General features: G+C 41.4%; 1 protein-coding gene across 1 annotated transcript in view; it reads left to right on the top strand.

Moving 5' to 3' along the window:
* The first annotated feature begins 4,190 nt into the window (after nt 1–4,190).
* The window catches only part of LOC121534110 (polycomb group RING finger protein 3), a 38,201-nt gene continuing 18,547 nt past the window's right edge, over nt 4,191–23,844 (top strand). Inside the window, exon 1 of the mRNA XM_041840576.2 lies at nt 4,191–4,270. The gene's annotated coding sequence lies outside the window, so the exon portion shown is untranslated. The remainder of the gene's footprint in view (nt 4,271–23,844) is intronic.

The raw sequence follows: 23,844 nt of genomic DNA, 5'->3' as shown, positions 1-23,844 counted from the left end.
GTTGAGGGTGTGCAGATTTTTGTTCTAGCCCAGCACTAACACACCTAATTCTATTATTCAAGTGCTCAATTATTATAAGTGACAAAATTCATGTTCTTGCTTAACATGAGGAGTTACCATCAGAAAAAGGATATGAGATGAGATATGATAGGCTGCAGTGGCGGTTGGTGCCGTTTAAGATGAGGGAAGACGATTTTTTTTTCTTCATGAGCATGGCCTTATTTCTATTATAGCATAGTAGATGACTGTCATTCATATTCCATTCACCCAATTCAATGTAACATCAATAGGTTAAGGCTACTACATGATACTCAAATTGTCCCTATACCCATCATGAGGTGGCTACAACCTAGCCTAGGAATGAAAGTTTACAACGTAGGTGCACTCAGGTCAAGAGAAAGATGTGAGGGGACAGACAGTGACACATTCAATACTGCCTTGCACACTCTGGCCTGCATCTAGCTGATCTAGGGTGTAATTTTTAGTCCAACAGTTGCAAACAAGAGTTTCTATTGGTCAAATTCAGGTATGTTTATCCCTGTTTCATTCCGTTTGCTTCCGTTTAAGAAACATTTCTCAACAGAATCGGCAGAATAAATACACCCCTGATCACGTGTAAACACAGTTCACTTTCATAGCAGCCACGTTGAATTCCTTCTCGCATCAATGCACTCTCCCCCTCTCACCTTTTCCCTTTGTTTGTGGACTTCAATGCACAACACATCAGCTGATTGTGAAAGGCGAAAAAACTTTTCCAAGTCAAATGATATCATAACCGCTACACACAGCCTACATAGTTGTCACCATATTAACTAAAGTAACGTCATAGTCAACATAGCTAATAGAACAAATGCGTTAGTAAACCCGCTACAATCATGCAGTAACATTACAGTGCATAGTCAGTAAGCAGTTTAGCAGTTACACCGGTGGGCCCCGGTGGCAATAAATTAGTCAAACCAAAAGCTTACCTTGACTTGGAAGAGTTCCAGTGTTGTGTTGGATAGTCATAGCCAGCTAGCTAACATAGCATCCCTCTGTTTGAGCAGTGTGTGCGTAGGCTAAACTAGCTAGCTGCATTTGCTAGCTAAGTAAGTGAAACTGAAAGTGAAAAAAAGGACAATCTCTCTCTCTCAACCCTCTTGCTGTTTGAAGAAATTAATTTGTTCGAAACTGTTCAACTACTGTCTTTCTCTCTTTGAGACAACTACTCACATGTTATGCACTGCAGTGCTAGCTAGCTGTAGCTTATGCTTTCAGTACTAGATTCATTCTCTGATCCTTTAATTGGGTGGACAACATGTCAGTTCATGCTGCAAGAGCTCTGATAGGTTGGAGGACGTCCTCTGGAAGTTGTCATAATTACTGTGTAAGTCTATGGAAGGGGGTGAGAACCATGAGCCTTCTAGGTTTTGTATTGAATCAATGTACCCAGAGGAGGACGGAAGCTACACAATGGGGCTACCCTACAGAGTGTGGTTGAAGCATAACATGTCAACCATGTTACTCATAGATAAGCTAGAAATGTTTTAACAATTGCTATTTTTGTGAAGCTTGCACACAACATTCCATTCCCCCTGTCACAAGGGGAGTTATGGCTGATTTAAGATGAAAACTCCAACCCTGTTATAGTCAACCCTGTTACTTTAATTGCCACCTTTTATATTCATTTTTTATTTGACACACTTTATTTAACCTCTCGAGATGTGAAAACATGTTTTTTATGATAGAATGTTAAAATAAAAAAAATAAAAAACCCAACTGGCACTCTATTGGTGGAATGGCATAAAGCTATTCTGAGTTATTGTCTGAATTAATAAAACACTTGAATAATATGTTAAACTTGTTGGAGGACTTTTAAAATCTCCCCAGATGAGCCCGGTCCTACTTACAAACTCAATCCACATTGAACACATCTCAAATGTATTGGAAGTGTGACCACAGGGCCATTTATAAACACCCTATCTCGCATCAATAATAAATAATTATTGCTCTATTTGTCAACATCATTCTACATCAGGGTAGATTTTAGCACAAGCATCCACCTTTTACTTTTGACATCCTACTGTGCTACACCTCAGACATCAAACGTCTTTTGTGTTTAGTGTTATCATCATCAAGTTGACTGTGATGACATACTTAAAGTCCTGTGTAGCTCAGTTGGTAGAGCATGGCGCTTGCAACGCCAGGCTTGTGGGTTTGTTTCCCACGGGGGACCAGTATGAAAAAATGTCTGCACTCACTAACTGTACAGTGAGGGAAAAAGGTATTTGATCCCCTGCTGATTTTGTACGTTTGCCCACTGACAAAGAAATTATCAGTCTATAATTTTAATGGTAGGTTTATTTGAAAAGTGAGAGACAGAATAACAACAAAAAAATCCAGAAAAACGCATGTCAAAAATTTTATAAATTGATTTGCATTTTAATGAGGGAAATAAGTATTTGACCCCTCTGCAAAACATGACTTACTACTTGGTGGCAAAACTATTGTTGGCAATCACAGAGGTCAGACATTTCTTGTAGTTGGCCACCAGGTTTGCATACATCTCAGGAGGGATTTTGTTCCACTCCTCTTTGCAGATCTTCTCCACGTCATTAAGTTTTCGAGGCTGACGTTTGGCAACTCGAACCTTCAGCTCCCTCCACAGATTTTCTATGGGATTAAGGTCTGGAGACTGGCTAGGCCACTCCAGGACCTTAATGTGCTTCTTCTTGAGCCACTCCTTTGTTGCCTTGGCCTTGTGTTTTGGGTCATTGTCATGCTGGAATACCCATCCACGACCCATTTTCAATGCCCTGGCTGAGGGAAGGAGGTTCTCACCCAAGATTTGATGGTACATGGCCCCATCCATCGTCCCTTTGATGCGGTGAAATTGTCCTGTCCCCTTAGCAAAAAAACAACCCCAAAGCATAATGTTTCCACCTCCATGTTTGACGGTGGGGATGGTGTTTTTGGGGTCATAGGCAGCATTCCTCCTCCTCCAAACACGGCGAGTTGAGTTGACGCCAAAGAGCTCGATTTTTGTCTCATCTGACCACAACGCTTTCACCCAGTTCTCCTCTGAATCATTCAGATGTTCATTGGCAAACTTCAGACGGCCCTGTATATGTGCTTTCTTGAGCAGGGGGACCTTGCGGGCGCTGCAGGATTTCAGTCCTTCACGGCGTAGTGTGTTGCCAATTGTTTTCTTGGTGACTATGGTCCCAGCTGCCTTGAGATCATTGACAAGATCCTCCCGTGTAGTTCTGGGCTGATTCCACACTGTTCTCATGATCATTGCAACTCCACGAGGTGAGATCTTGCATGGAGCCCCAGGCCGAGGGAGATTGACAGTTATTTTGTGTTTCTTCCATATGCGAATAATCGCACTAACTGTTGTCACCTTCTCACCAAGCTGCTTGACGATGGTCTTGTAGCCCATTCCAGCCTTGTGTAGGTCTACAATCTTGTCCCTGACATCCTTGGAGAGCTCTTTGGTCTTGGCCATGGTGGAGAGTTTGGAATCTGATTGATTGATTGCTTCTGTGGACAGGTGTCTTTTATACAGGTTACAAACTGAGATTAGGAGCACTCCCTTTAAGAGTGTGCTCCTAATCTCAGCTCGTTACCTGTATAAAAGACACCTGGGAGCCAGAAATCTTTCTGATTGAGAGGGGGTCAAATACTTATTTCCCTCATTAAAATGCAAAACAATTTCTAACATTTTTGACATGCGTTTTTCTTTATTTTTGTTTTGTTATTCTGTCTCTCACTGTTCAAATAAACCTACCATTAAAATTATAGACTGATAATTTCTTTGTCAGTGGGCAAACGTACAAAATCAGCAGGGGATCAAATACTTTTTTCCCACACTGTAAGTCGCTCTGGATAAGAACGTCTGCTAAATGACTAAAATGTAAATGACTCCTAATACAGTAGTGGGCTATTAGCAAAGAAACGTATTCTGACAACATACCAGGTCTTACCCACAAATCACCCTTCATTTCATTGTGTTATTTTTTTTAATTTCCCGGAATTCTAAAATGTATATAAATGTATAAAAAATAATGAATTATTTTAAATAAATGGGGCGCTCCATACAATGTTACCTATTCGTTTACTCTCTTCAACCCTCCTCCCCTCGACTAATCAGCGCATGCTCAGCAAAGCTCAAAGTGGTGTTTCGGCCTGTTTCGGGATTGCCCGGACATTTTCGCCTCTTTGTTTTACCGATAGTACATTTAACTCGCGTTCAACCCAATATCCAGCGGACTGTACTGTTCCTAAACAGGTTAGTTCGTTTGACTTGAAATATTTTAGGCGTATTAATGCATGAATGCGTCTATTATTGATTTATGGCTGCGATTTGTATTGTTCTTTTTCATTTGTGTCTGTGTCTTTTCCGCTTGGTGGTATGGGCATGCCATACGTGTTGTTGTATGTGCCAATGTTGTAGTGTATGGCGGCGCCGGGCCCTGCAGTTAGGGCACCGGGATCCTTTTCGAGGAAGAGTGCATTATACGGGAGGGTTTGGATAGCAGCGAAGAACGCTTTTTGTTCTTTAGGAGGGGAGCACTCGTAGACGCTCACATGTCTCCCATAATATTTGTGTTGTTTGGAGCGACCAATCTTTCCCATTGCCTGGAATGTTCTTGAAAAACCGTGGTCCAACATTAACGCCTTCGGGTTTCGAAAGTTCGGTGTTAAATGCACGAGGGTGTAGTTGTCGCCACATGATTTAATATAGACAAAAGAAAGTTAATGCTTTTTAGCTGTGACATTGTGTGGTTTTGGTAAAGGGTCGAGCCAACAAGTCTCTCTCTTTTCGTAGATTGATGTCTTGTAATCAGGGACAGCAATATGTAAATTACTCGGAGGGACATGGCACAATCTAGCAATATAAGTGGCTAACAAGCTAAACATAGGTGGGTTTTCCTGGTTTAGGAAATTTCCGAGACTATAGGGATTCAATGGTTTACGACTTGCATAATAACACAAGGCATATCACAAAGGCAGACAGGAACAAAAATCCTTAACTTTTATTGTAGCATTACCTACTTTGCTGTTTAAGTTGTACATCTATCTCAACATGAACAGCTTCTTAATTCCTGGTTGACATAGGTTATGTACATTTTGATCAGGTAAAAAATGAATGCAGACAGCCATTGGCTATTTTCTATATTGTTGGCCAGGATCTCAACTCAATGAGACAGTATCATGAACCCTACCTTAGAGCAATTAAGAAGACTGTATTTCTCTTCATAACAGCCTTTGTTATGAACAGTAAAAAACAAAACAAAATAATCCACTCACACTTTACAAAGAACCACAGTAGCCATACAAAGATTCCACATGTTGATGGCCCCTTGACAGTGGTCTAACTACTGGCCATTAGGCTAAAGCTTTGTGGTGGTCTCTCTATCCATGATGCTATGGCTAGTATGCCCAGCTGTGTATAGAATAGCCCATATGTAAAGTTGCTCTTATACCTGTGGTAACGCTGTAATTAGCCTATTACAACATCAACCTTGTTGTTACATTGTAGCAATTACATTGTAATGGAGTTTAGTTTGTTTTGGTCACAATACAAGTGTTAGGGCTATACATAAGTGTTGCTGAAATGCCAAAATACAAAGTATTAGGGGAATCTACCAACATTTTTGGGGATTTGGTTCAATTCCATTCAGTTCCATTCCATACCACCTTCTTTGTCAATGTGTGTTGACTGTTGTTAATGAGAATCGCAGATCAGTGACCAGCAGAGCAAAACAACAGATGGACAAGAAACCAGACATCACTTCTTTGAACCATATCCCACTTCATCCCTTCATGAAATTATTTCAGCATATGCAGACACATGAAAAAGCGAACACACAATGTTGATTATAGAGCTTGTGAATGTACAAATCCTATTCATTTTGAGAATAAGACCCACTCAGCATTCTGCAACTATGTGCAGGCTTTTCTCTACACTCGTGAGGGATTACACCATAGAGGGAAGTAGGTCCTAACTGTATCAGTTTACTTCCCTAACTGTTGCTGTTGGACGCCAACATCCTGAAAAACTGGTTCACACAGATTGTGTTAATCCAGTGTTTTTTACTCACCACACACACGCGCACACACACACTGATCAAGATTTAGGGAACAAATGAAGGACTACTGATTTAGATCCACTGGCTGTTACTTTCTGAGTTTGACAGATGGGGCTAGTTAGCCTGTTGATGCTTACCCAGGCCATGGTATATGGCCTATCATTCATGCATTTTGCAAAATCTCTCAATTCTAGTTAACTGATGGGCACTGGACTGAATCCAGGAACACTTGCCAATTTGAAAGTGGTAATGTGAAGGCTTTGTGAAGTAATTCAAGTAACCCAATTCCAAATCACCCACTAGACCCAACATCCTATGCTCTTGTGGACGTCTGAGAGGAGTACATTTTCAGTGTGTCACTGTAACTTGTTACCACACTATTGCCATGTTATTACCACTTTAGTCTGTGTTGTAATGTCAAGTACTACCCTAAATTCAGTAAGGCTAAAGTTGTTTCTAAAAGTTCCAGACAAGTACGATTTGAGAAACATCTGTGACACACTTGTTTTTTAAAATTTATTTATTAGTTTTTTTTAACTTGAGGAGCAAAGGCTAGTCTACCAAATACTGACTCAATGATGATTAAACTGTGTGTTAGATGGGCTTTCAGATGGGCTAAAATGGTCAAATTAAGAATGTTTAGGCTGTGTTCATGAACCGAATAGGCTGTGACTTGCTTATATAGTGCCACTGCCAACCCTAGTTGTGTAACGGCTGTCAGTTAAGGTTCTGTTTTAGGATTTGTTAGTTTAGAACTAACTGCCTTTTAGTGGAGAGGTTTTGTTGATGTCTTAAGTCGTAATATAGCTTTGTTTTTTCTTTAAACAATGACAAGAGGGCTGGCCAAAATCATTACAAATGTACACTACACTCCTATCTAGAGTAGGCCTATTTCTTTCATCCTGTGGAAAGTGATACCCCATCACTTTACACCCTGAAGTGATGCCCCATCAATGATGCAAATCACATGTTCTTATTGCGCTGTTTACATACAACACATTTTGTCTTTCCTACTCTTGAAAAGGATTTATAGGACCTTCAAATGGCTGTTTGCTACACTCTCTCTCGCTCTCTCTCTCTCGCTCAATTTAAATTTAAGGGCTTTATTGGCATGGGAAACATATGTTAACATTGTGCAAATAGCTCAAGTACAAAAGGGAAAATAAATAAACATAAATATGGGTTGTATTTACAATGGTGTTTGTTCTTCACTGGTTGCCCTTTTCTTGTGGCAACAGGTCACAAATCTTACTGCTGTGATTGGCACACTGTGGTATTTCACCCAATAGATATGGGAGTTTATGAAAATTGGGTTTGTTTTCAAATTCTTTGTGGATCTGTGTAATCTGAGGGAAATATATGTCTCTAATATGGTTTGGCAGGAGGCAGGAGGTTAGGAAGTGCAGCTCAGTTTCCACCTCATTTTGTGGGCAGTGTGCACATAGCCTGTCTTATCTTGAGAGCCAGGTTTGCCTACGGTGGCCTTTCTCAATAGCAAGGCTATGCTCACTGATTATGTACATAGTCAAAGCTTTCCTTAAGTTTGGGTCAGTCACAGTGGTCAGGTATTCTGCCACTGTGAACTCTCTGTTTAGGGCCAAATAGCATTCTAATTTGCTCAGTTTTTTTGTTAATTCTTTCCAATGTGTCAAGTAATTATCTTTTTGTTTTCTCATGATTTGGTTGGGTCTAATTGGGTTACTGTCCTGGGGCTCTGTTGGGTCTGTGAACAGAGCCCCAGGACCAGCTTGCTTAGGGGACTCTTCTCCAGGTTCATCTCTCTTTAGGTGATGGCTTTGTTATGGAAGGTTTGGGAATCGCTTCCTTTTAGGTGGTTGTAGAATTTAACGGCTCTTTTCTGGATTTTGATCATTAGCGGGTATTGGCCTAATTCTGCTCTGCATGCATTATTTGGTGTTTTACGTTGTACACGGAGGATATTTTTGCAGAATTCTGCATGCAGAGTCTCAATTTGGTGTTTGTCCCATTTTGTGACTTCTTGGTTGGTGAGCGGACCCCAGACCTCACAACCATAAAGGGCAAGGGGTTCTATAACTGATTCAAGTATTTTTTGCCAGATCCTAATTGGTATGTCGAATTTTATGTTCCTTTTGATGGCATAGAAGGCCCTTCTTATAATAATAATAATATAATATGCCATTTAGCAGACGCTTTTATCCAAAGCGACTTACAGTCATGCGTGCATACATTTTTTTTTTGTGTATGGGTGGTCCCGGGGATCGAACCCACTACCTTGGCGTTACAAGCGCCGTGCTCTACCAGCTGAGCTACAGAGGACCACATTTGCCGTGTCTCTCAGATCGTTCACAGCTTTGTGGAAGTTACCTGTGGCGCTGATATTTAGGCTGAGGTATGTATCGTTTGTTGTGTGCTCTAGGGCAATGGTGTCTAGATGGAATTTGTATTTGTTATATATGTGGTCTCTCTCTCTCTTGGCTATCGTTGCTTCAAACCCCTTATCCACAGTCAAGCATCCTGTGTCACCACACAGGTCCTTGCACTGCTGGACCCATTTCAGGTGAAGTGACCTAAAGGGAACTCTCAGGTGCCAGACTGTATAGCAGGTTATTACTTTACTGGTGGGTCAGTGGTGTCATTTCCCTGGAGGTGAAAGGGTAAGAGCTCAGTAAAGCTCAGCACTTGGGCCTAAGGAGGCTGACTGACACTCTGACCGATTGAATTCAGCAGGATCAGGCCTGGCATGTACTTTACTAATTAAAACGAATGCCATGACAGCCGAAACATCAATATTTTATAAGTTGTCTTTTTCAAATGGTTTTTGGCTGCATCTCCAAATTGGAGATGTTTGATGCACTGTCCACCTACCACCTCACGCATAGTGTCAAGCCTATATCAGTCCAAAATACCCCCACCACCCCCGTGTCATAGAATCTAGGGCACCCATACACATGTTTTCAACTTGCAGATTCGAGGGTATATGTTTTAGTTTAAAAAGACAAACTTTACTTTAGGTCAAGACTCAAATGTTGAAATTTGTCTCGATAACACAAAGGTAAAAACAAATATGCACTGAGGGATCGCGCCATGAACCCCTGATAGAGCCTAAAGGATTTGGGAATGTTATTGAAGTCCACACTGAAATACAGAGGCATGGAACACATTATGAGAGCAGTGTTATAGACTGAAGATGTAGACCTAGGTGTAAATTGCACTATGCTGACAACTTGGACATCCTCTACAAGACACATTTAAAGACATAAGCCTAGTGCCTCTGAAGAGGGCCCCTAGATATCTAGCAATGCGATTCAAGGGAAACCCAACCGCTTGACCAAAGTTCACTTAACCAGAGGAAAGATTATTGGTGTGTAAAACCATAATAGTTGCTCCTGATAGGTGATAGATTCTAGTGTAAACAAACTTTGTTAGCTGAAATGTTGCTAGCTGTGCTTCTTAGTTAATGAAAGACAACAACATGGCTCAACAGAACCTGAGGGAACCACATTTCCTTGTTTACTCCTTATCTCCTCCTCCTGTCTCACTCCTTTTGCAGTAGTCTGCTGCAGCTGCTGCTGCTGATGATAGGGTTTATTCACTATCTCCTTGACTATGTGTGTGTTCCTGTGCACTACCCAAGATGGGGGTCAATTCGGCTCAATCTACAGCAGTCACTGTCCATTGCATTACCCCGTACCTAAACTGACCAGGGAATCAGCTAGGGACTAAACGCACTACACTGTTTGACAAGTGTGGTCAATTCAGAGAATTTCCTCACGCTAGTCCATATCATAATGCGTGCATGTTTCTAGCTGTGTTCCACCAATCAGGCAACTCCACTTCACAAACCAAAATGGTCACCATATTTTCATAACTCATTATTCATATTTGGCCACTGCATGACACATAACAACACATAAGAAGGCTTTTTGGCATCTCATTACATTAGTGCAGCTTGCTTCACATTTGAACACTTGTATGGTCTGTCTGTCCCTTCTGGCACTGACTGTCATTCACGAGTCAGTTGGTACCGTCAGAGAGCATTTAGAAGGGTAGAATAAACAGTGTGTGTGTGTGTGTTTGAAGTGAATCCAATGCATCGGCCACAACAAGAGGGTTCTCCTCCTGGCTCCCGCTGCTGATACAGGCCTTAGTGTCCGACTCTCAGGCTGTCACCCAGTCTACACTGGACCCAAACACTCCACTGCCCACAGGCTGCCAACAGGGGCTCGTTGTGATGCCTGTGGGTCTGTGTGTGCGTTTGCATGTGTGTGTGTTTTCATGTGTGTATGTGTTGCCGAATTTCCATTGTGGATTTACCCCAGTGTTTTACCCAAACGGCTCAGACTTTTCTGTTTCCATTTATGCCGGCCGGCACCTGTGTCTCATTGGGCCATGACTCCGGCAGACCTGCTCTAAGTTGGAGCCAAGGCAAGGCCCTGGGTACTTTTCATATGGCATTTACATAACACAGGCTAACTGTGAACTTTAACACCTTCTCACAAAGCAACAGTCGTGAATGATGGAGAGGTTGTTGATTCTGCTCACCACAAGTATTTAGTGTGACACTCCTGATGGAAACACAATAACAATAAAATACTTAATTCTTACTGTAAAATATGGTGGTGGATCTTTGATGTTATGGGGCTATTTTCCTTCCACTGGTCCTGGGGCCCTTGTTAAGGTCAACAGTATCATGAACTTTACCAAGAACCAGGACATTTTAGCCAAAAACCTGGTTGCCTCTGCAAGGAGTCTGAAACTTGACCACAAGTGGATCTTCCAGCAACACAATAACCCCAAGCACGCATCAACATCTACAAAGAAATTGTTAATTGAGTACAAAATCAACATTTTGCAATGGCCATCTCAACCCCATTGAAAACCTGTGTTTTGAATTGAACAGGGCAGTCCATAAGTGCAGACAAAGGATATCTAGGATCTGGATTTTTTTAAATGGAGGAATGGTCCAAGGAGTTGACAAGATGGCGCCAACAGACACGGTCGCCCTGTTTCTAGCTCCTAGACAACTTTGCAGTATTTTCTTACATTATTTGTTCAGAACGTTTTTTGTATTATTACAACTCACCAGAAATTTTAGCAGAAATTCGACTTCCCTGACCTGGATCCTTTGCTTGAACTTCCTGAGCCAGCTTTATTCATCCCGGGGGCTGTACCAAATGCTGACGCCGGAGAAGAGGTAGAAGGAGCGGGGCCCTAGTCAGACTCAGGCGGCGTGCATACCATCCACTGCTTCCAAGTATATTACTTGCTAACGTTCAGTCCCTGGACAATAAAGTAGATGAGCTCAGGGCGAGGATCTCCTTCCAGAGAGACATCAGGGACTGTAACATACTCTGTTTTACAGAATCATGGTTCTCTCCGGATATATTGTCCCCGTCCATTCAGCCAGCGGGGTTCTCTGTCCATCGTGCTGACAGGAAGAAAGAACTCTCCGGGAAAAATAAAGGAGGAGGGGTTTGTTTCATGATTAACAACTCATGGTGTGGTTGTAGTAACGTACAGGAACTCAATACCTTTTGTTCTCCTGATCTGGAATACCTGACCTTCAAATTGCCTTCGAAGATAATTTTTTTGGTCATTGTCACTGCCGTGTATTTTCCCACCCAAGCAGACACCACGACAGCTCTAAAGGAACTACACTGGACTATGTTCAAACTGGAAACCGCATATCCTGAGGCCGCATTTATTGTAGCTGGGGACTTTAATAAAGAAAATCTGAGGAAAACGCTACTGAAACTCTATCAACACATCTCCTGTACTACACACGTGACATGGACCCTGGATTATTGCTACTCTCCCTTCTGGGATGGTTACACGGCCCTCCCCCAGCCCCCCTTCGGCAAATGAGATCACACTTCCATTCTGCTCCTCCCCACTTATAGGCAGAAACTTAAACAGGAAGCTCCCGTGGTAAGAACTGTTCAACGTTGGTCTGACCAATCGGAATCTATGCTTCAAGATTGTTTTCATCATGTGGGAAATGTTCCGGGTCACCTCTGAGGATAGTATTGACGTATACAGTAACTTGTGATGGGGTTCATCAAGAAGTGCATAGAGGATGTTGTCACCACTGTGATGATTAGAACTTATCTAAGCCAAAAACTGTGGATAGAGGGCATCTTTTGCGCAAAACTGAAAGCGCAAACCACTACATTTAACCATGGCAAGGTGACTGGGAACATGGAGGTTTACAAACAGACCAGCTATGCCGTCTGTAAGGCAATCAGAGGCAAAACGGCAGTACAAGGACAAAGTGGAGTCACAATTCAATGGCTCGGACACAAGATGTATGTGGCAGGGACTCCAGACAGTGGAGAGGGTCAAAAGCTTCAAGTTCCACGGTGTGCACATCACTGACAACCTGAAATGGTCCCTTCACACAGAGAGCATGATGAAGAAGGCGCAACAGCGCCTCTTCAACCTCAGGAGGCTGAAAAAATTCTGCCTGACCCCTAAGACCCTCACAAACTTATACAGATGCACCATTGAGACCATCCTGTCGGGCTGTATCACCACCTGGTATGGCAATTGCACTGTCTGCAACCAATGGCCTCTCCAGAGGGTGGTGCGGTCAGCCAAACGCATCACTGGGGGCACACTGCCTGCCCTCCAGGACATCTACAGCACCCGGTGTCACAGGAAGGCCAAGAAGACCTCAGCCACCCGAGCCATGGTCTTCATCTAGAAGGCGGAGACAGTACAGGTGCATCAAAGCTGGGACTGAGAGACTGAGAAACAGCTTCTATCTCCAGGCCATCAGACTGTTAAATAGTCACTATTAGCCTTAGCCACTCTTCTAGCTGGCTACCATCCGGTACTCTACCCTGCACCTTAGAGACTGCTGCCCTATGTACAGAGTCATATAACACTGGTCACTTTAATAATGTCTACATACTGTTTTACCTACTTTATATGTAGGGCGGCAGGTAGCTTAGTGGGTAATAGCGTTGTGCCAGTAACCGAAAGGTCGCTGGTTCTAATCCCCGAGCCGACTAGGTGAAAAATCTATCGATGTGCCCTTAAGCAAGGCACTTAACCCTAATTGCTCATGTAAGTCGCTCTGGATAAGAGCGTCTGCTAAATGACTAAAATGTAAATGTAAAAATGCAGTGCCTTCAGAAAGTATTCACACCCCTTAACTTATTCCACATTTTGTTGTGTTACTGCCTGAATTCAAAATTGATTAAATAGATTTTTCTTTCTACACACAATACCTCATAATGACAAAGTGAAAAAATGTTTTTAGATCATTGCTAGACAGCCATTTTCAAGTCTTGCCATATATTTTCAAGATGATTGAAGTCAAAACTAACCAGGCCACTGTTACAGCTCCAGTGTATATTTGGCCTTGTGTTTTAGGTGATTGTCCTGTTGAAAGGTGAATTCATCACCCAGTGTCTGGTGGAAAGCAGACTGAACCATGTTTTCCTCAAGGATGTTGCCTGTGCTTAGCTCTATTCTGTTTATTTTTATCCTAAAAAAAACTCTAGTCCTTGCCAATGAGAAGCACACCCATAACATGATGCAGCCACCACCATGTTTGAAAATATGAAGAGTGGTACTCAGTGATGTGTTGTGTTGTATTTGCCCCAAACATAACGCTTTGTATTCAGGACATAAAGTTAATTTCTTTGCCACATTTTTTGCAGTTTTACTTTAGTGCCTTATTGCAAACAGGATGCATGTTTTGGAAAATTTGTTCTGTTCAGGCTTCCTTCTTTTCACTATCATTTAGGTTGGTATTGTGGGGTAACTACGATGTTGTTGATCCATCCTCAGTTTTCTCTTATCACAGCCATTAAACTCTGTAACTGATTTAAAGTCACCATTTGCCTCATGGTGAAATCTCTGAGCGGTATCCTTCTTCTCCAGCAACTGAGTTAGGAAGAATGCCTGTATCTTTGTAGTGACTGGGGGTATTGATACACCATCCAATGTGTAATTAATAACTTCACCATGCTCAAAGGGATATTCAATGTCTGCTTTTTTGAATACCTATTGACCCCAAGACAGTTCAGTGTTTTCATTTTTTATTAATTTGTAAACATTTCTAGAAACATAATTCGACTTTGACATTTTGGGGTATTGTGTGTAGGCCAGTGACACATCTCAATTTAATCGATTTTAAATTCAGGCTGTAACACAACAAAATGTGGAAAAAGTAAAGGGGTGTGAATACTTTCTGAAGGCACTGTATATACTGTATTATAGTCATTGAAAACTGGTCACTTTAATAATGTTTAGATGTTTTGGGTGCTGGAATATTGAAAACAGGGGATCCAATACCTTTGACCCTGATCTTTTTCAGATGTTTTATAACTTTTTTAACAAAATCTCTTTCTCTGAGCAATTGTATTAGTATAACATAATATAATAATGTTTTGGAGCATACACTATAACTCAGTATTTACAGTGAGGGAAAAAAGTATTTGATCCCCTGCTGATTTTGTACGTTTGCCCACTGACAAAGACATGATCAGTCTATAATTTTAATGGTAGGTTTATTTGAACAGTGAGAGACAGAATAACAACAAAAAAATCCAGAAAAACGCATGTCAAAAATGTTATGAATTGATTTGCATTTTAATGAGGGAAATAAGCATTTGACCCCTCTGCAAAACATGACTTAGTACTTGGTGGCAAAACCCTTGTTGGCAATCACAGAGGTCAGACGTTTCTTGTAGTTGGCCACCAGGTTTGCACACATCTCAGGAGGGATTTTTTCCCACTCCTCTTTGCAGATCTTCTCCAAGTCATTAAGGTTTCGAGGCTGACGTTTGGCAACTCGAACCTTCAGCTCCCTCCACACATTTTCTATGGGATTAAGGTCTGGAGACTGGCTAGGCCACTCCAGGACCTTAATGTGCTTCTTCTTGAGCCACTCCTTTGTTGCCTTGGCTGTGTGTTTTGGGTCATTTTCATGCTGGAATACATATCCACAACCCATTTTCAATGCCCTGGCTGAGGGAAGGAGGTTCTCACCCAAGATTTGACGGTACATGGCCCCATCCATCGTCCCTTTGATGCGGTGAAGTTGTCCTGTCCCCTTAGCAGAAAAACACCCCCAAAGCATAATGTTTCCACCTCCATGTTTGACAGTGGGGATAGTGATCTTAGGGTCATAGGCAGCATTCCTCCTCTTCCAAACACGGCGAGTTGAGTTGATGCCAAAGAGCTCGATTTTGGTCTCATCTGACCACAACACTTTCACCCAGTTCTCCTCTGAATCATTCAGATGTTCATTGGCAAACTTCTGACGGGCCTGTATATGTGCTTTCTTGAGCAGGGGGACCTTGCGGGCGCTGCAGGATTTCAGTCCTTCACGGCGTAGTGTGTTACCAATTGTTTTCTTGGTGACTATGGTCCCAGCTGCCTTGAGATCATTGACAAGATCCTCCCGTGTAGTTCTGGGCTGATTCCTCACTGTTCTCATGATCATTGCAACTCCACGAGGTGAGATCTTGCATGGAGCCCCAGGCCGAGGGAGATTGACAGTTCTTTTGTGTTTCTTCTATTTGCGAATAATCGCACCAACTGTTGTCACCTTCTCACCAAGCGGCTTGGCGATGGTCTTGTAGCCCATTCCAGCCTTGTGTAGGTCTACAATCTTGTCCCTGACATCCTTGGAGAGCTCTTTGGTATTGGCCATGGTGGAGAGTTTGGAATCTGATTGATTGATTGCTTCTGTGGACAGGTGTCTTTTATACAGGTAACAAGCTGAGATTAGGAGCACTCCTTTTAAGAGTGTGCTCCTAATCTCAGCTCGTTACCTGTATAAAAGACACCTGAGAGCCAGAAATCTTTCTGATTGAGAGGGGGTGAAATACTTATTTCCCTCATTAAAATGCAAATCAATTTATAACATTTTTGACATGCGTTTTTCTGAATTTTGTTGTTGTTATTCTGTCTCTCACTGTTCAAATAAACCTACCATTAAAATTATAGACTGATCATTTCTTTGTCAGTGGGCAAACGTACAAAATCAGCAGGGGATCAAATACTTTTTTCCCTCACTGTATATTAAATATTTTAAAGAATTTTTTGCTATTCTTTATCAAGGGATCCAATCATTCCGTACCCCACTGTATATTAGGCATAGCCTTTATTAGTTTTTGCCATAATAAAGAAAACACTGGAGTAAATGAGGGATACAAAGTATATTTAAAGCAAGTGCTTCCACACAGTATAAGGTGCTTCCACATCTGATTAATTTTTTTTACTTTAAAAGTATGCTAAACAAAATCCATTGATTGCAAAGTTAAGCAACCCATACACCTCACAAAGACTACTTTTAACAATTTCCACTGAACATTTTATAAAAACACATTTACTCAAAGAACAGTGCAAATGTGAAGTTTGGTAACAGAATGACAGTACAATCCCCCTCAGTTTTTTTTATGTGACCACGTTTTCCAAAAACTCTTAAATATGTACTCCGAATGAAGATTCAAAGATGTTTGCCGAAAGAATATGTGAGATATGATAAGACACCTTGAGTTTGAAAAAATATTAATTTTGATTATTGAACTACAGTAAGTGAAGTGGATTAACTCCCGGTAACAATGTATCTACTGCTGTCTTCACCCAAGACATTAAAATCAAATCAAATCAAATTTTATTTGCCACATGCGCAGAATACAACAGGTGTAGACATTACAGTGAAATGCTTACTTCCAAGCCCTTAACCAACAATGCATTTTTTAAAGAATAAAAGCAAATAACAAAAGAGCAGCAGTAAAATAACAGTAGGGAGACTATATACAGGGGGGTACCGGTGCAGAGTCAATGTGCGGGGGCACCGGCTAGTCGAGGTAATTGAGGTAATATGTACATGTGGGTAGAGTTAAAGTGACTATGCATAAATAATAAACAGAGTAGCAGCAGCTAAAAAAGAGGGGGATGGGGTGGGGGTGGGGGGGGGGCAGTGCAAATAGTCCGGGTAGCCATGATTAGCTGTTCAGGATTCTTATGGCTTGGGGGTAGAAGCCTTTTTGACCTAGACTTGGCACTCTGGTACTGCTTGCCGTGCGGTAGCAGAGAGAACGTCTATGACTAGGTTGGCTGGAATCTTTGACAATTTTGAGGGCCTTCCTCTGACACCGCCTGGTATAGAGGTCCTGGATGGCAGGAAGCTTGGCCCCAGTGATGTACTGGGCCATACGCACTACCCTCTGTAGTGCCTTGCGGTCGGAGGCCGAGCAGTTGCCATACCAGGCGGTGATGCAACCAGTCAGGATGCTCTCGATGGTGCAGCTGTATAACTTTTTGAGGATCTGAGGACCCATGCCAAATCTTTTCAGTCTCCTGAGGGGGAATAGGCTTTGTCGTGCCCTCTTCACGACTGTCTTGGTGTGTTTGGACCATGATAGTTTGTTGGTGATGTGGACACCAAGGAACTTGAAGCTCTCAACCTGTTCCACTACAACCCAGTCGATGAGAATGGGGGCGTGCTCAGTCCTCTTTTTTCCCCCCTGTAGTCCACAATCATCTCCTTTGTCTTGATCACGTTGAGGGGGAGGTTGTTATCCTGGCACCACACAGCCATGTCTCTGACCTCCTCCCTATAGGCTGTCTCATCGTTGTCTGTGATTAGGCCTACCACTGTTGTGTCGTCAGCAAACGTAATGATGGTGTTGGAGTCGTGCCTGGCCATGCAGTCATGGGTGAACAGGGAGTACAGGAGGGGACTGAGCACGCACCCCTGAGGTGCCCCTGTGTTGAGGATCAGCGTGGCAGATGTGTTGTTACCTACCCTTACCACCTGGGGGCGGCCCATCAGGAAGTTCAGGATCCAGTTGCAGAGGGAGGTGTTTAGTCCCAGGATCCTTAGCTTATTGATAAGCTTTGAGGGCACTATGGTGTTGAACGCTGAGCTGTAGTCAATGAATAGCATTCTCACATAGGTGTTCCTCTTGTCTAGGTTGGAAAGGGCAGTGTGGAGTGCAATAGAGATTGCATCATCTGTGGATCTGTTGGGGCGGTATGCAAATTGGAGTGGGTCTAGGGTTTCTGGGATAATGGTGTTGATGTGAGCCATGACCAGCCTTTCAAAGCACTTCATGAACATTGCCCAGTTGTTTGTGTTAGAGATGTGAGAATACAAAAATCTAAGCCTCCTGTCATCACAAAGAGGAACTTAAAAAACTTCAGTGAATAGGCTTTTTTAAAAATTTTATTTTAGTCACCATGATTGTATTTCAGCTATCCCTGAACCTGATTTAGCTTTGAGCCTTTTTGCAGATATCTTCAACACTATTGTGGATAATCATGCTCCCTTCAAAAAATTAAGGGTTAAAGGAATATCAAATTATCAGAAGTCATTTATAAAAGAGATAATGCTTGGCTCAACACAGGCTTAGGCCCGGACTGGCAAGCTTTTAAGCAACTGAGGAATGATTTGTGTAAGACAAATCAGAAAGGCTAAATCGGATTATCATGTAACCACTATTTCGGATTGTAATGGGAACCCGGTTAAATTCTGGAAAACTGTCTAATCCCTGAAGGTTTCTACTTCCTCCTCTCTGCCACAACAAATTAATTCATACATTGGCCTCATTACGGAATTTTTTTATATAATTGATGCATTTAATCACCATTTTATTTCAGCGGGCTATCTCTTTTTGAAATAACTTCTAAGCCTATTCACAATGATATTGGGCTGGATGCTGATAGGGGAAACTTGCTGAATGATCAGAGAAATTATAGTCAAAGTTTTTCTTTTAGGCTATTTACAGAAAAATAAGTCCTGGATGCTTTACTAGCAATAGATAAGAAGAAATCCACAGGTGCCGATCAATTGGATCCCGGTCTGCTTAAGTGTGCAGCGCCCATCATATTTGGCTCAAAAACCCATATTTTTTATTTAACATTGTTATCAGGAAATATTCAAAAAAATATGAAAATCGGCTCTTGTGCTGCCACTCCATAAGGGTGGGAATAGTAGTGATCTAAATCATTTTCGCCCCATTTCAAGGCTTCCTTGTCTAGATAAGATTCTTGAATCTTTGGTAAATGTAAAACTTTGCTCTTTTTTTATCTGAGAAATGTATTTTGAATGTAAACCAATCAGGGTTTAGGCCTGGGCATAGCACTATTACAGCATCCACCTTAGTTGTTAATGATCCTGTCAATGCTTTAGACACTAAAATGAAATGTGCTGCTTAGTTTTTTGGACCTGTCAAAAGCTTTTGATACTGTTGATCATGCTATTTCATTAAATAAGTTGACCTCGATAAGCCTGAGCTCTGATGCCTGTTCATGGTTTCATGATTATCTTAGTGACAGAATTCAGGCCATCGTGATTGATGGAGTTAAGTCTGAATTTCTTGAAGCACATAAAGTTGTACTACAGAGGTCGACTTTGGGACCTGTTCTCTTCACTATTTATATAAACACCATTGGTCAATCTGTATACGGATGATACTATTATGTATGCTATTGCCCTGACTGTTGATCAGGCTGTGTCAAAACTACAGTCAGATTTTATAGCTTAATACTGGCAAAATGAAATACGTGTTGTTTTCAAACTCTCGTAAGAATGTTTGAGATGAACTACATGTTCACTCATTAGATGGTTCTCCAATCAAACCTGTTCCCGCATATAAATACTTAGGCATTTGGATTGATATGGATTTGACATTTTAAAAAGTATACGGTATGCCTTCATACAAAATATAAATAAATACTTGTAGCTTTTCACTTGTAGACAAATTTGATGTGCTCCTATGAACATCATGTTAGTGCTCATGGGGCCTTTTACATGGAAATGTCCAGTTGGAGCATTTGTGACATTTTGTCCTTACCCAGGCCTCCTTTAAGATTGATCATGTTTAGTTTGTAGGTGATACAAAGCAAAAATTTGTGTCATTTGAAGCTGTACTGATTGCTCTTTAATCTAAGTAGTATTTGATTTCAATAACACATTTCTTACATGAATTTATGAATATTGAAAGATATAAACATTAATATTTGATTTGGCAAAATGTTTCTATATATTGTTGAACATAATATACTCTACGGGCATATCAAAGTTCCAGTGGGATCTCTGCTAGTTTAAGAGTTATGATCCAATTTGTAAGCATTACCAACAGAGTGAATGTGAAAATGGATTCAAATTGGTTGCCCTCTGCTGGTGATTTGCAGGATGTGGTGCAATGATACATGTAAAAGGAGAGCTGTGATGGCCTACTATGCCAGTTTCTCTGCATAAAATGGGCCATAACTTTTAAACTAGCAGAGATCCCACTCTGGAACTTTGATATTACCATAGAGTATATTATGTTTAACAATATATAAATAAATGTGCCAAATCAAACATTCTATATTTTCAATATCCATGTTTATATTTTCAATATTCATATATTAAAGTAAGAAAATTGTTATTGAAAGCAACTACTACTACTCATATTACAGAGCAAGCTGTAAAGTGGCATATGACACCTATTTGTCCTTTGTAGCACATACAGATGAAACATTATGGAGTCTTCAAATCAAATCGAATCAAATTTTATTTGCCACATGCGCCGAACAACCTTACAGTGAAATTCTTACTAACATGACCTTAACCGACAATGCAAATATTCCAGGTGTTCTTAACCCTTTACATTGTCCTGTTGAAAAACAAATGATAGTCCCACTAAGCCCAAACCAGATGGGATGGCGTATCGCTGCAGAATGCTGTGGTAGTCATGCTGGTTAAGTGTGCCTTGAATTCTAAATAAATCACTGACAGTGTCACCAGCAAAGCATCCCCATACCATCACACCTCCTCCTCCATGCTTTACGGTGGGAAATACACATGCGGAGATCATCCGTTCACCCACACCGCTTCTCACAAAGACACAGCGGTTGGAACCAAAAATCTCAAATTTGGACTCCAGACCAAAGGACACATTTTCACCGGTCTAATGTCCATTGCTCATGTTTCTTGGCCCACGCAAGTCTCTTCTTCTTATTGGTGTCCTTTAGTAGTGGTTTCTTTGCAGCAATTCGACCATGAAGGCCTGATTCACACAGTCTCCTCTGAACAGTTGATGTTGAGATGTGTCTGTTACTTGAACTCTGTGAAGCATTTATTTGGGCTTCAATTTCTGAGGCTGGTGACTCTAATGAACTTATCCTCTGCAGCAGATTGAACTCTGGGTCTTCCATTCCTGTGGCGGTCCTCATGAGAGCCAGTTTCATCATAGCGCTTGATGGTTTTTGCAACTGCACTTGAAGAAACTTACAAAGTTCTTGAAATTGTCCGTATTGACTGACCTTCATGTCTTAAAGTAATGATGGACTGTCGTTTCTCTTTGCTTATTTGAGCTGTTCTTGCCATAATATGGACTTTGTCTTTTACCAAATAGGGCTATCTTCTGTACAGCACAAATAAGCAAACTGATTGGCTCAAACGCATTTAGAAGGAAAGCAATTCCACAAATTAACTTTTAAGAAGGCCCACCTGTTAATTGAAATGCATTCCAGGTGACTACCTCATGAAGCTGGTTGAGAGAATGCCAAGAGTGTGCAAAGCTGTCATCAAGGCAAAGGGTGGCTATTTGAAGAATCTCAAATATAAAATATTTGTTGTTTTGTTTAACACCTTTTATTTTTATTTTTTGATAGTTTGGATGTCTTCACTATTATTCTACAATGTAGAATTATTTATTTTTTTACTTGAATGAGTAGGTGTTTTAAAACTTTTGACCGGTAGTGTATGTAAATTAGATATTTGCATATTTCATTTTCAATACATTTGCAAAGAATTCGAAAAACATGTTTTCACTTTGTCATTATGATGTAGATGTGTGAGAGAGAAAAAAACTATTTAATCCATTTTGAATTAAGGCTGTAACACAACAAAATGTGGAATAAGTCAAGGGGTATGAATACTTTCTGAAGGCACTGTAACTATAGATCTTAATCTTAGTGATCCAAGATGAAATATTGTGCGAGTTTCATGAGAATCCCCCAGAATGCTGCACCTTTGTAAAATGTTTTGTCATAAAATATCAATGTTCTCAGATTCATGATCTGCAAAAAAAACTATCTGGAATCTATTATCTTTCCTAGGACAGAAAAACTGAGGGTTCACTCAGGATGTTCACATTGTGTTTTAAGTATTGGTCTTCACAAAGTTTGCTGCTTCAGTGTTTTTAGATATTTTTGTCAGATGTTACTATGGTATACTGAAGTATAATTACAAGCATTCCATAAGTGTCAAAAGATTTTATTGACAATTACATTAAGTTTATGCAAAGAGTCAATATTTGCAGTGTTGACCCTTCTTTTTCAAGACCTCTGCAATCCACCCTGGCATGCTGTCAATTAACTTCTGGGCCACATCCTGACTAATAGCAGCCCATTCTTGCATAATCAATGCTTGGAGTTTGTCAGAATTTGTGGGTTTTTATTTGTCCACCCGCCTCTTGAGGATTGACCACAAGTTCTCAATGGGATTAAGGTCTGGGGAGTTTCCTGGCCATGGACCCAAAATGTCGATGTTTTGTTCCCCGAGCCACTTAGTTATCACTTTTGCCTTATGGCAAGGTGCTCCATCATGCTGGAAAAGGCATTGTTCGTCACCAAACTGTTCGTGGATGGTTGGGAGAAGTTGCTCTCGGAGGATGTGTTGGTACCATTCTTTATTCATGGCTGTGTTCTTAGGCAAAATTCTGAGTGAGCCCACTCCCTTGGCTGAGAAGCAACCCCACAGATGAATGGTCTCAGGATGCTTTACTGTTGGCATGACACAGGACTGATGGTAGCGCTCACCTTGTCTTCTCCGGACAAGCTTTTTTCCGGATGCCCCAAACAATCGGAAAGGGGATTCATCAGAGAAAATGACTTTACCCTAGTCCTCAGCAGTCCAATCCCTGTACCTTTTGCAGAATATAAGTCTGTCCCTGATGTTTTTCCTGGATAGAAGTGGCTTCCTCGCTGCCCTTCTTGACACCAGGCCATCCTCCAAAAGTCTTCGCCTCACTGTGCGTGCAGATGCACTCACACCTGCCTGCTGCCATTCCTGAGCAAGCTCTGCACTGGTGGTGCCCCGATCCTGCAGCTGAATAAACTTTAGGAGACGGTCCTGGCGCTTGCTGGACTTTCTTGGGCGCCCTGAAGCCTTCTTCACAACAATTGAACCTCTCTCCTTGAAGTTCTTGATGATCTGATAAATGGTTGATTTAGGTGCAATCTTACTAGCAGCAATATCCTTGCCTGTGAAGCCCTTTTTGTGCAAAGCAATGATGACGGCACGTGTTTCCTTGCAGGTAACCATGGTTAACAGAGGAAGAACAATGATTTCAAGCACTACCCTCCTTTTAAAGATTCCAGTCTGTTCTTCTAACTCAATCAGCATGACAGAGTGATCTCCAGCCTTGTCCTCTACAACACTCTCACCTGTGTTAATGAGAGAATCACTGACATGATGTCAGCTGGTCCTTTTGTGGCAGGGGTGAAATGCAGTGGAAATGTTTTTTGGGGATTAAGTTCATTTTCATGGCAAAGAGGGACTTTGCAATTAATTGCAATTCATCTGATCACTCTTCATAACATTCTGGGAGTATATGCAAATTGCCATCATAAAAACTGAGGCAGCAGACTTGAAAATTAATATTTGTGTCATTCTCAAAACTTTTGACCACGACTGTACAATGACGTGATGTCCCGAGAGGAACAGCTTTATTCATTAGCAACTCCAATACAGCGTTAATATTCTGAATAGAAAAGACCAATTGAAAACCCCATAGCTCAACCTCCATGAGTCATCTCTACCACACTAATT

This window comes from Coregonus clupeaformis, chromosome 2 (genome assembly GCF_020615455.1).
Source record: "Coregonus clupeaformis isolate EN_2021a chromosome 2, ASM2061545v1, whole genome shotgun sequence".
Classification (NCBI taxonomy): Eukaryota; Metazoa; Chordata; class Actinopteri; order Salmoniformes; family Salmonidae; genus Coregonus; species Coregonus clupeaformis.
The sequence above is the reverse complement of the archived record's forward strand: the minus strand, read 5'-3'. Positions and strand labels throughout refer to the sequence as shown.